This window comes from Dermacentor variabilis, chromosome 1 (assembly GCF_050947875.1).
Source record: "Dermacentor variabilis isolate Ectoservices chromosome 1, ASM5094787v1, whole genome shotgun sequence".
Taxonomy (NCBI): domain Eukaryota; kingdom Metazoa; phylum Arthropoda; class Arachnida; order Ixodida; family Ixodidae; genus Dermacentor; species Dermacentor variabilis.
The window spans coordinates 4,457,200-4,470,460 of record NC_134568.1 but is presented as its reverse complement, the minus strand read 5'-3'; the positions used below and the strand labels follow the sequence as shown (position 1 = coordinate 4,470,460).

Genomic DNA, 13,261 nt, shown 5'->3' with positions numbered 1-13,261 from the left:
ATGAGTACTGTGTGTGACGACCCATAAGACGGAGGCAATGTGTTCCATTTGTAAGCTTCGTTAAAGATTAAATTCAATACAGGGCTAATTTCGTGCTTAAATTCTTTATAAAAGCAGCGCTAAAGCCGTCTGGTCCAGGCGATTTTCCGGGGTTTAAGTTGTCTATGGCCTGTTCAACTTCGGATTCTGTTATCTCTAGTTCCAATCTTTGCTTTCTTTCGTCGTCCAGTCGAGGTATAGCACGCAAAAACTCATTCCCAAATGTGGTGGCGTCTACTTTGTGGTACGAGAATATCGCCTGGTAATGCTCATGAAAAGCTGCTTTGATGTCGTCTGTGTCCGTTGATAAGGACCCGCGCCATTCTATTTCGTCGATGTGGTTTCTTTCAGCGCGTGCTTTTTCTAACCCTAGCGCTCGTTTCGAACGCGCTTCACCTGCAGCTGTGTCTTCAGCCCTTGCCCTCACCAGGGCTCCCCGATAGCGTTGCTCTTCAAGTTGCTCTAACTGATGTTTCACTTTTCTGATGTCTTTTATCCATTTGCCCGGTGCCTGAGATTCCTGCCTCAGGTGTTTATGAAGAAGTGCCCTTAACTCAGTCTCTTTTTGTTTCTCCGCGTAACGAATACAGGTTGCCCTCTCTATTGCCTTTATTTTTAGGGTTTCCTTACTCAGCTCCCACTGTTGCCATACATGAAGGTTTTTACTGGGGTCTATTTTTCTTATTTCTTCTCTTACTGCTCGGTTAAACGGTTCATCCTGAAGAAGCTTATTATTTAATTTCCACGTTTCCCATGAGAAAGCGTTACCTCGCTTTGGAATTCCTATGCAGCACTGAACTAAACAATGGTCAGAGAACGTCACTGGCACTACTTGGTAACTGTTACATTCCGGAAGGATGTCAACAGACGCATAAATGCGGTCGAGTCGTGCATGACTAGAGCCCTCAAACCGTGTGAACTTGACAGCACGCGCTCCTTCGAGGCACTCTGCCACATCCTCAAGGTCCCAGTTCTCTACGATTCGCGACAACACTTCAGTGCTTTTGTCTCTAAAGCCACGAACGCTTGTTTTATCCCGCGCACTGAGGACACAGTTGAAATCGCCCATTACTATGAGCTGTCTTCCCTTGCATAGACGCTCTTCAATTTGGTGAAAAAACTGAGCCCTTTCATCCACCTTATTCGGCGCGTACAAGCATACAATACGCCACTCGTTGTTGTTGAACGAAAAATCAACGACAACACACCGGCCCGACACACACGAATGAATTGCATGCACCTCTAGCCCCGGCAACTTCTTAACAAAAAGGACACAGCCAGCGGATGTGCCCACCGCATGACTGACTACGGCAGAAAACCTAGACGTGAAACGCCGCACCATAACGCCGGTCTCTTCTTCACCATCGACTTTCGTCTCCTGCACGGCTAGCACATCAATGTCGTGCTCCGTTATAAGTCGGTAAAGCTGGCCTTGCTTTCTTTTTCCTGCCAGTCCTCGAACATTTAGAGTGGCGACTTTCAACGGACACGTTGGAGCCATTTTAACAATAGGGGAAGAGACCGGCAATATGGTGCTTACCTCTCGCGTCCAGCACGAGGCTAGACGCCGCCATCGCCGCTAGTACGGTCCGGCGGAAGAACATGAGTATGTCCGAGGGACTCCGAATTTCCAGCACGCTGGTCTACCGGAACGTTAGGGCGCGGCCGAAACGATGAACGCCGGCCTTGAGGCGCCTATGCCGGGGGCTCCTCGGCTCCAGGCGTTGCCGTCTGGCCACCGTCGGCGCTGGTTTGGGCGTGGGAACGCTTCGCCGCAGCGGAGACGCTGGTCGGCGTGCGGGCACCACTCTTGTCCGGTTGCAGCTCGTTCGGACCCTTGGGCTCGACGACCTTTGGCTCCGGAGTGTTCTCGCCATCCTTACCGGTTGTCTCGCTCGACCTATGCAAGTCATCCGCTGGTTGTTGGCTCGCTGAACCATCCCCAGTGAGGGTGTCTCTGCCGGTAGGCGCTGACGAGTCGAGTGTCCCCGTCTGCTTGCCCGCCTCGTCCGTTCCCCTCGCTGCATCCTCGGCTTCAACGACGTCCATGAGTTCCGCGATCTCGTCCGACTTCCCCTGCTGGGTAGCCGACGCGTAGGTACGGACGCAGTCAGCGTCCGCGTGTCCGTAGCGTCTGCACTTCGAGCACCTGGGCACCTTGCAGTCGCGGCGAACATGGCCCGTGCCATGGCAGCGCAGGCACTGCATAGGCCGCCCGGGTACCACCACAAGGGCCAACTCACCAGCGACTCGAACCTGGTGGGGCAGGTCGTTCACCTTCATTCCCGGCTTGAGCTTGAGCAGCACGGTTCTCGTGGTTGATCCCTTCTCTCTCATGCCTTGGACGCGCCAACGCTCCCGCGTCACCTCGATTACGTTCCCACACGCCGCAAAAGCAGTCCGGATGTCTTCATCTTGCACTCCGTGGAGCATCCAATGCAGCCGCAGTTTAACCTGCTGGTCCTCAGGGTCAATAACAATGCAGCGGCGGCCTTTAACTTGCAGCTCCTTGAAAGCAGCCAGTTTCCTTGTGGCTTCCGTGCTGTTGAGCGTCACCGCCCACACATGGTTGATCTGGTACGCTCCCAACGCCACGACCTCGGGGAGCACACCAGCATCGGAGAGGGCGTCTCGGAAATCTTCGACCCTGTATGGCCTCACCCGCACGTCGCCGTGCAAAAACAACGTGTTTAAAACAACACGACCGGTGGGCAGAGTAGGCAGCACGATCTCGTAGTCCTTTTCGTCTTCGACGCTGCTCCTGTTTCCGTGGCCGGCGAGGGCCGCAAACGCCGCTCCAACGGAGCTCATGATCCTGCGTCCGTTCGCTAGCGCGTCGGGAAGTAGAATGCGCCACGGAGGCTAGCCATGTGCTGCAGTTTACCTCATGTGCTCGTGACTTTCGCGCAACGCATGTGACAAAAAAAAAGAAGGGCCCACCGCCCCTGGGAGGGCTTGAACCTCCAACCTTTCAGTTAACAGCCGAACGCGCTAGCCGATTGCGCCACGGAGGCTTTTTTTTTTTATTGCCAGTCCTCGACATAACACAACACAAATTCCTAAATGATATAAACAAAGACCAAAGAAGCAAAAAGGGATGAATACACAAACGGAACAAGGAACAGTAATATTTACATTTGCTGCCGTCCGCTACTGTGGCACGACGTTGTCGGATTAAAATTCCTTTAGTGCTGTAAGACGTTCAACCCTCGACAGCCACTCAGGAACAGGCTGTTGCATCTTAATCACTTCCACATACCGTTGCATGGGTTCACAAAAGTACAGACGCGCCGGTCGGGCATCTGGGTCACAATGGTAACCCGCCATTCTTGCGCGCCATAAACTGTGGAGGCCCGTAAGCATGATCAGGTCGTACGGGAAACCTTCGTCGTCATATACTGGCAGAAACCTGATTCCGTGGGGATCTATAGGTAGCTCCTTTTTTAGAGTCCTTTGTAGCACGTCCCAGAAAAAGACCCCTTCCCAACAGTGGATGAAGACGTGATCTATGCTTTCTGTTTTTTTACATATAAGGCAGTGGGTTCCCCATGGCATGTAGAACCCACGTTGTTCAAGGAAGATTTTAACAGGTACAGTACCAGTGTGTAATTTAAAAAAGAACGATTTAGTGGCTGGTTGAACTGGCATCTTCTTCACCCTTTTCAATACATCTAGGCCTGGGCCTCCACTGTACGGGGCTCTGTACATAGGTACCAGCAAAACACTGTCACATAAATCACGATATAACTTTTTCCGTTTTACACTCCACAAATATGCACTTGAAAAACGAACACGCAAAAAGGAAACACTCTGAACTATTTCCCAAAAGAAACCACGGACTGGTCCTGGCATTATTTCCGTACCTACAACGAATTCGGGAAGTGATCTTGACAGCCTCATTTGGATCACCGTGCGCAGAAATGGGTCGTTTGTATCTCGGAAGAAGGAGAATCTATTCACCAGTTGACGCAAGAAGAGGTGCGCCAACCCCAGACCACCATCCTTCACGCGCCGGAAGAGATTATCTCGGCTACATCGCTCCCAGCTTGATGCCCACACGAATACAGCGAACACGCGGTGCAATTTCTGCACATTAATACGAGAGCACTGTAGTACCTGCATTACGTACCAGATCTTTGTCACGAGAAACATGTTGCACGCTGTAGCTCTCGCGAATATTGACAAGTAACAGGCGTTCCATCGGTCGGCTTTTTCTTTTAGTTGTTTTGTCCGCTCCTTCCAGTACTCGCTACTGTCCCTGTAGGCATCAAGGGGTGCTCCAAGGTACTTAACTGGCGTCGTGACCCAGTTTACGTTCGAAAAGTGGTCTGGTGTAGACGCCCATCTTCCATGCCAAAACCCCAAACATTTCTGCCAGTTAACGTAGCTGTTAGTGACGTTACCAAACTTTTTGACGATATTAACAGTATTCAATACACTTTGTTTGTCCTTACAGCACACAGCCACATCGTCAGCGTATGCCAGTAGCTTCACTTCTGCTGATTGAAGACTAAACCCCTTAATACATTCATTTTCAATGATGGCCAGACATAGCGTTTCTATGTAGACACAAAACAGGAGTGGACTGAGTGGACAACCCTGGCGAACGGAGCGCTTCACGTTAATGGGGGCCCCCAACATCTGATTAATTATAAGTCTGGTATAGCAGCTCCGGTACGCCATGGTCACCCCTTCAGTGATTATGTGGCCAAAATTAACGTGTTCAAGGATGGTAAGCAATATGTCGTGAGAAACACAATCAAACGCCTTCTCCAAGTCTAGCTGGAGGATGGCTACTGCATCGCACATGGCGTCACAACACTCCAGCACACACTTCATTTTATGGATGTTAGTGAAAATGGTTCTTCCACGAATACCACACGTCTGGTGTGGGCCGACTACTTCCTGAATAACTGACTGGACCCGTCGTGCCAACACCTTCATCAATATTTTGTAGTCACAGTTAGTAAGCGCTATGGGTCTGTAGGAGGAAAGTTGCTTGAGCTTTTCGGTCTCTTCTGTTTTCGGTATTAGTACTGTATGGGACTGGCCAAAGGATGGTGGAAGTATTTTCAGTTCATATGCTTCATTGAAAACTGCTGTTAAGATAGGAGCTAGGTGGCTTTTGAACGATTTGTACCATGCGGCACAAAGACCGTCTGGACCTGGCGACTTCCCAGGATTCAGGTCTTCGATGGCTTTCATCACTTCATGTTCTGTTAATGGTCGTTCTAAGGTTTCTTTAACCTCACTCGACAGCTGTGGGATTCGTTGCAAAAATAATTTCTTGAAATCGTGCATGTTGACAGGCCTGAATGTAAAAAGTTCTTTGTAATGCTCAAAGAAAGCACGCCCTATATTATTGTTATCCGTTAATACCACCCCTTCATATTCGATAGCCTCAATCTGCTTACGTCTCGAGTGCTTTTTTTCTAACCCCAGTGCTCTTTTCGTTGGCGTTTCCCCGCATGATAGCCTTTCTGCTCTGGCGCGCACTAGCGCACCTCGGAAGCGATCTTCGTCGAATACCTCGAGCTTCTTCTTAACGGCGCGCATATCTTGTTGATAGGCGCCAGGTTGCATGCATTCAAGCTTCGCAAATTTTTCTAGCAATGTTGTTAAATCCTTTTCTCTGTCCTTTTGTTCATATCGCAGTACGCTACTTCTTTCGATTGCCTTCAATTTAATGCTTTGCTTCAGCAACTCCCATTCCTCACCAAATTTCGTAGAACTGTCTGTTCCAAAAGAATTCAGAGCAGCCACTACATTTTCGTTAAAAGTTTCATCCCGTAACAGCTCTGCATTCAATTTCCACAGTTCCCAGACGAACTTGTTTCGTTCTTTCTTCCTGCCCACCGTGCATTTTACCAGGCAGTGGTCAGAATATGATATGGCCGTAACTGTGTAGCACTGGCATTTTTCAACTAAATCATATGAAAGATAGATACGGTCTAAGCGTGCGTGACTTGTGCCCTGAAAGTGAGTGTAGCTTACGTCTCCATGACCGCGAAAACATTCTGCGATATCTTCTAATTCGAATTCGTGTGTGATCTGCGCCAGGATATCACTACTTTTGTCACAAACCACGCGACGCGTAGACCTATCCTCAGCTTTCAATACGCAGTTGAAGTCGCCTACACAGGCTATCATTTTTTGCACATGTAAATGACGCTTTAAACTCAAAAAGAAATTTGCCCTCTCTTGCACAGTATTAGGCGCATAAATGCAACACACGCGCCATTGGACATTACAATAGCTGAAGTCACAAAGGACAAGTCGACCAGACGTACAGGAGAAGTAACCATCTATAACAAGACCAGGGAGCTTTCTCACGAACAGCACACACCCTGCCGAAGTCCCTAAGGCGTGGCTCACTACCGTATAGTAGTTATACGTGAACCTTTGCACCATGCTCCCGGTCTCCTCCTCGCCGTCTACCTTGGTTTCTTGCACAGCTAAAACGTCGAGGTCGTGGTCCACTAGTAGTCTGTAAACCTGACTCTGTTTCCTTTTGGCGGCCAGACCTCGAACGTTTAGCGTGCCGAGGCTAAGCGACGGGTTGGTAGCCATTATTGGTGAAAACCGGAGGGGAGAAGGCCCGGAGCATGGTGCTCACCTTAACGTCTAGCTGACCGCTAGACGCCTCCGTGGCCATCCGGCGGCCGTCGCCCGGGTTCCTCTTTGGTCGGCTTCGGGGTAAGCCTACGGTCAGTCTCCAGGTTCGGCTTAGGCTTGAGGGTGGAGCGCCTTCCAGGTAGCGTCTTAGCGGGTGGTGCCTCGGAGTCACCGCCGGCCTTTCCGTCGACTTTCTCCTCGTGCTGCAGGGATCTCTTGACCGGTGCCGAGACGGATTCGACGCGGGCGCTAGCAGGGGTCGCGTTGTCGTCCGCCTCTGCCTGCGTTGCATCCGTAGCTGGCTGGTGGCTCTCATTTTCTTGCGGGGCCGTCTTCACGCTCTCGACTGTAGCTGCTGGCTCTTTGGGGGGAGGGATATTCCTTCCTCCTTCGGCTTGCTTGGTCGTCACGCCGGTTTCTGCCGCCACTTTGCCGTTTCCAGCTCCCGTGGCCGCTTCCTCCGCCTCGGTCACGTCCATTACGTGGTCTAACGTCGACGGCTCGCTCTCCGCCGAACCCGCGGCTACTGCGTATGAACGCACACAGTCCGCGTCGTTGTGTCCAAAACGCCTGCACCGCGAGCAACGGGGAACCTTGCATTCACGACGAACGTGGCCAGAGCCCCGGCAGCGCAGGCACTGCATGGGACGTCCTGGGGCTACCACCAGCGCAAGCTCGCCGGCGACGCGGATCTGGTGGGGCAGGTCGTCGACTTTCATTCCTGCCTTCAGCTGCAGCAGAACTGCTCGGGTCGTCGAGCCCTTGTCGGAAACGCCATCCACTCGCCAGCGCTCCCGGGTCACTTCCGTCACCTTGCCGAAGGAGGCCAGCGCGGTCTTGACGTCTTCGTCGTCCACCCCATGCAGAAGCCAGTGGATACGAAGCTTCACCTGTTGTTCCTTGGGGTCGATGACCAGGCAGCGACGCCCCTTCACCTGCAGCTCGTTCAGGGCCGCCACCTTTTCGGCAGCCTCGGCTGTCTTCATCGTCACCGCCCATACATGGTTTATTTGGTATGCTCCAAGGGCGACGACGCCAGAGAGCATACCAACAGCTTGAAGCGCGTCTCGAAAATCTTCTACACGAAACGGGCGAACACGAGCGTCGCCGTGCAAAAAAACTGTGTTCAAAACAATACGTCCTGTAGGTAGGCGAGGCAAAATTATTTGGTAACCTTTATCTTCTTCCGTCGAAAGCCTGTTGCCGCGGCTAACAGCCGCATATGCCGCTCCATTGGAGCCCATGATCCCGCGATCCGTTCAGCTCGGGAGCCGGAAGCAGAATGCGCCACGGAGGCTTGCCATGTGCTGCAGTTTACCCCATGTGCTCGTGACTTTCGCGCAACGCATCTGAAAAAAAAAGAAGAGACCACCGCCCCCGGGAGGGCTTGAACCTCCAACCTTTCGGTGAACAGCCGAACGCGCTAGCCGATTGCGCCACGGAGGCTTTTCTTTTTCTTTATTGCCGGAAGTTTCACCAAGCTAACAAAAAGGGCATCATTTCTTGAAATAAGGTAAGCGATACATAAATATACACTCACACACATTCAACTTTGTGCGCATGCATATTGTGCGGTCAGTCACATTGTGGCTGGCCATGTCAAGTTTAAAATTCCTTTAATGTGGCGAGGGGCTCAATCCTCGCCAGCCAATCCGGAGGACATTCTTGTTCCTTAATTACATCAATGAACTTGGAAATAGCTTCCCGGAAGAGCAGCCGTGCAGGCCGGCTGTCAGGCTCACAAAAGAAACCGGCCATTCGAGCCCTCCATAAACAGTGGAGGCCCATTAGCATAATTAAGTCCAATGGCATGCCATCCTCATTTTCTACCGTCAAAAATCTAATACCTAATGGGCTTAAAGGCAATTCTTTCTGTAGTGTTCTTTGAAGAACGTCCAAAAAGAAAACCCCTGCCCAACAATGCAAAAAAACATGGTCAATTGTTTCTAATTGTTTACATATAAGGCAGTTTGCACCCCACGGCAAATAAAAACCCTTCTCTTGTAAAAAGGCCCGTACCGGCAAAGTTCCGGTATGGAACTTAAAGAAAAAGGATTTAGTGCTTGGCTGCACCTGCATTTTCTTAACACGCTTTAACACGTCGTTTCCCTGTCCTCCACTGTTTATGGCTCTGTACATCGGAACCGGCATAATCATGTCAACTACATCCCTGTACAATTTCTTCCGCGACACCGAAAAGAGATAATCATTAGATTGCGCCACGGAGGCTAGCCATGTGCTGCACTTTACCTCATGTGCTCGTGACTTTCACGCAGCGCATCTGAAAAAAAAAAGACAAGAGACCACCGCTCCCGGGAGGGCTTGAACCTCCAACCTGTCGGTTAACAGCCGAACGCGCTAGCCGATTGCGCTAGCCGAGGCTTTTTTTTTTAATTTAATGCCGGTTTTCGACATAACACTGAATACACAAATACTACACACATGTCAGGAATAAAAGCTTGCGGGGAAGAAAAAAAATAGAGAAAAAAAATTACAATAATGCCGACTGTCCGTATGGGACCGGCGTCGTCAAATCAAAATTCCTTCATGGCTGTCAGAGCTTCTAGCCTCGACAGCCAATCCGGTGCACATTCTTGCAATTTCTGTACATCAACGAACCGCGACATACATTCTCTAAAATATATGTGAACCGGGCGGGCGTCGGCATCGCAATGGTACCCTGCCATGCGAGCCCGCCATATACAGTGGAGTGCATTCAACATAATAAAGTCGTATGGAACTCCCTCTTCATCCTTAATTGGCAGATACCGGATCCCTTGGGGGTATACAGGTAATTCTTTCTTCAGTGTTCGCTTCAAGACGTCCCAGAAGAACACAGCCGCCCAGCAGTGCAAGAACACGTGATCGATGGTTTCGGGCTTCTTGCAGATCAAGCAGTGTGATCCCCACGGCACAAGACAGCCTCGCTCTTCCATAAATGTCTTCACGGAAAGTGTTCCAGTGTGGAGCTTAAAAAAGAAGGTTTTAACCCCTGGTGGCACCTGCATGCGTTTCACCCGTTTAAAGACGTCTTGTCCTGGCCCTCCACTGTATATGGCTCTGTATAAGGGCACTGGGAACACAATGTCGCACACACAATTATACAGTGTTTTCCTTTTCACTTGACCTAGATAATCTTTTGAAAAACGAACTGAAAGGAAGCGCACACTGTCGACCACTTCCTTAAGATAACCCCGAAGTTTTCCGGTCATGCTTGCCGTACTAACAACATACGCCGGCAATGCGTCGCTCAACCTGAGTTGACATACGGTGCGCAGAAAAGGATCGCGCACATCTCGAAAAAACAAAAAGCGGTTGACAAGTTGTCGAACAAAAAGATGTGCCAAGCCAGCACCCCCGTCCTTCACTCTTTTAAACAAATTGGTTCGGCTAGCTCTCTCCCATGCTGATCCCCAGATGAAGACCGCGAACACTCTGTGCAGCCTTTGCACATTTGCCCTGGAACAATGCAACACTTGCTTAACATAATATAACTTCGCTATAAAAAACATATTACAAATTGTCGCCCTTGAAAAAATACTGTTTAGTGCTTGTCCATCTGTCCACTTTTTCTTTCGTTTCATTAGTTCGGTTCCTCCAGTACTCATCGCTGCTCTTGTACCTGTCGAGGGGAACACCCAGATACTTCGTCGGAGTTTTCACCCAGTTGACATTGGCGAAGTATTCCGGTGCCGAAGACCACTCCCCGTGCTACAGCCCGAGGGATTTGCCCCAATTGACTTTGCTGCCCGTGACGTCACAGAAATGTTTTACTACAGCAATTGTTTCAGTCACACTTGGTTCGTCTGTGCAACACACTGCAACGTCACCAGCATACGCTAGCAGCTTCACTTCGGATTCTGCCAATCTAAAACCACGTATATTGTTATTTGCGGTAATGGCCACACACATTGCTTCTATGTATATAGCAAATAACAGAGGACTGAGGGGCAGCCTTGGCGCACTGAACGCATGATGTTAATGGGGGCCCCCAGCGACTTATTAACAATTAACCTTGTAGTGCAGTTCTGGTACGCCAAGGCCACACCCTCAGTGATGATGGTACCGACATTAACATGATCCAATATGGAGAACAAAATAATGTGAGCGACACAATCGAACGCTTTCTCAAGATCAAGCTGAAGAACTGCAACGCCGCCACCGGTGACGTCACAGCACTCGAGCACACACCGCATCTTATGGATGTTAGAAAAAATTGTTCGCCCTTTGATTCCACAAGTTTGATGGTCTGTGACGATTTCCTTTATGACACTTTGAAGTCTGGTCGCTAAAATCTTCATAAATATCTTGTAATCCACATTTGTTAGTGATATGGGCCTATAGGATGATACGAATCTCAGTTTATCTAATTTATCGTTCTTCGGAATTAGAATGGTGTGCGCTTTCCCAAAAGAAGGTGGCAATGATTTCTGCTCGTACGCTTCATTAAATACTTCTACTAATAAAGGGGCCAGTTCTCTTTTCAATGTCTTATATAAGGCGGCGCTGAGTCCATCTGGTCCCGGTGACTTGCCCAAGTTTAAATCGTCGATTGCCTTTTCGACTTCCCTCTCCGTTATTTTCCCTTGTAATCGCTCCTTAGCTTCATCACTCAAACGCGGCATGCGGTGCAGAAAGTCCGCTTTGAAACCCTCTAAATTCGCTTCCTGAAATGCAAAGAGCGACTGATAGTATTGGAAGAAGGCGTGTGCTATGCTCTCGTTGTCGTCAACAACAGCTCCATTCATTAAAAGTTGATCGACATGGTTTCGTCTTCCGTGTGCCTTCTCTAAACCGAGCGCCCTTTTAGTGGGCGTCTCCCCTGCCGCCAGTGCATCTGCTCTTGCTCGCACGATGGCACCTTGATAACGTTCTTTGTCGAACTGTTCAAGCTTTTCCTTGACGCTCCGCACATCGTCTTTGTACAGACCAGGCTCTCTGCACTCAAGCGTTATCAGCTGCTGAAGTAGTGTTCGCAAACCCTTTTCTTTATATTCCCTCTCAAATTTGAGGCAGCTTGACCTTTCTAAGGCTTTCATTTTAACTTTTTGTTTAACACATTCCCACTTTTCTGCTATTGTATCAGCCGCATCTTCGCGTATTTCATTAACCGCATCCCGCACTGCCTTTACAAAAGATGCATCATTTAATAAGAAGTCATTGAGTTTCCATAGATGCCAATTAAATGCATGTTCCCTTTTCCTTATACCTATGTTACATTTTACCAGGCAGTGATCCGAAAATGACACGGGTACAACGCAATAACCGTGGCATCTTGGAATCGTGTCCAACGAAATGTACATGCGATCCAGTCACGCATGACTACTGCCTTGAAAACGCGTAAATGTCACTTGACGCTCCCCTTACAGACATTGAAAAACATCATCAAGTTCATTTTCATTAATTAATTTTGACAAAACGTCACTACTTCTATCACGCACGCCGGCATTGTTGGCTCGGTCTCTAGCACTCAACACACAATTGAAGTCCCCTAATAACACAACGCGCTTATTACAGCAAACATATTGTGAGAGGTTCGAAAAAAAAAGAGGACACGCTCGTCTACAGAATTCGGCGCATAAACGCATATGACGCGAAACTCAAAGTCAGAGATCGTAAAGTCACATAAAACAATCCTTCCATCCAGACAGGACCACACACTTTGAATATGGAAACCCGGCAGCTTCTTCACCAAAAGAATGCACCCCCCGGAGGTGCCTACCGCATGGCTCCACCACAAAGTACCTAGTCGTGAATCGTCGCACCATGCTCCCGGTCTCCTCCTCTCCGTCAACCTTGGTTTCCTGGACGGCTAGTACGTCTATGTCATGGTCCGTTACCAACCGTAGGACCTGACATTGCCTACGACTAGCCGCCAACCCTCGCACATTTAGTGTGGCAATACTAAGAGACTGTATTTCATCCATCTTCATCTAGCGAGAAAAGTAGGCCCGGAGCATGGTGCTTACCCTTCACGACCAGCCCTAGGCTAGCCGCCTCCGGGGCCATCCGGCTTCCCGGCATTGTTTGTCGTCGACACTTTGATCACAGGCTTTCTTTCAGGCGGCACGTTCGGCTTTGGTTTGAAGCCCACCCGCCTCCCCTGGGGCGTCTTTGTCGGTGGTCCCTCGGTGGTGCTGGTCGCACCCTCGCCTTGGTCCTTGGTCTGGTCGTGGGGGCGTTTGACCGGGCCGCCAAGAGTCTCAGTCCGGTCGCCGTCTTTCACAGCCTCGTCCTGCTGCATTGCCGTCATACCGTTGTCGGGCGGGTCTTCACTAATGGTTCCCGTCGCGGGGCCCACAGCAGTCGCGCCCTGCGCCTTCCCACTCCGCTTCTCAGTACCTTGAGCAACCGTGCCTTCTGAGCCGACGGTCGACGTCTCGCCGACTGCCGCTGTCGGTACCAGGTCTCCGATGCCTGTACCGGCGTCCTCCGTCTAGACCACGTCCATGACGTGCTCAGCGGCCACGTCGTTCACTGCTGGGCCTGTCACGGCGGCGTAGGATTTGACGCAGTCGGCGTCAACATGACCGAACCGTCTGCAGCGAGAACATCGCGGAACTTTACACTCCCGGCGGACGTGCCCCGTGCCTTGGCAGCGCAGGCA

The 13,261-nt window shown here is 50.3% G+C and overlaps 1 protein-coding gene and 2 non-coding genes across 3 annotated transcripts in view; 1 reads left to right on the top strand and 2 right to left on the bottom strand.

Moving 5' to 3' along the window:
• Nucleotides 1–13,261, top strand: part of LOC142575171 (lysyl oxidase homolog 3-like) — a 208,047-nt gene that overhangs the window by 88,557 nt on the left and 106,229 nt on the right. The window lies entirely within an intron of this gene.
• TRNAN-GUU (transfer RNA asparagine (anticodon GUU)) lies at nt 2,980–3,053 on the bottom strand. The gene has a single exon. It is a non-coding gene; the product is annotated as a tRNA-Asn (tRNA).
• On the bottom strand, nt 8,027–8,100 carry TRNAN-GUU (transfer RNA asparagine (anticodon GUU)). Its single transcript has one exon. It is a non-coding gene; the product is annotated as a tRNA-Asn (tRNA).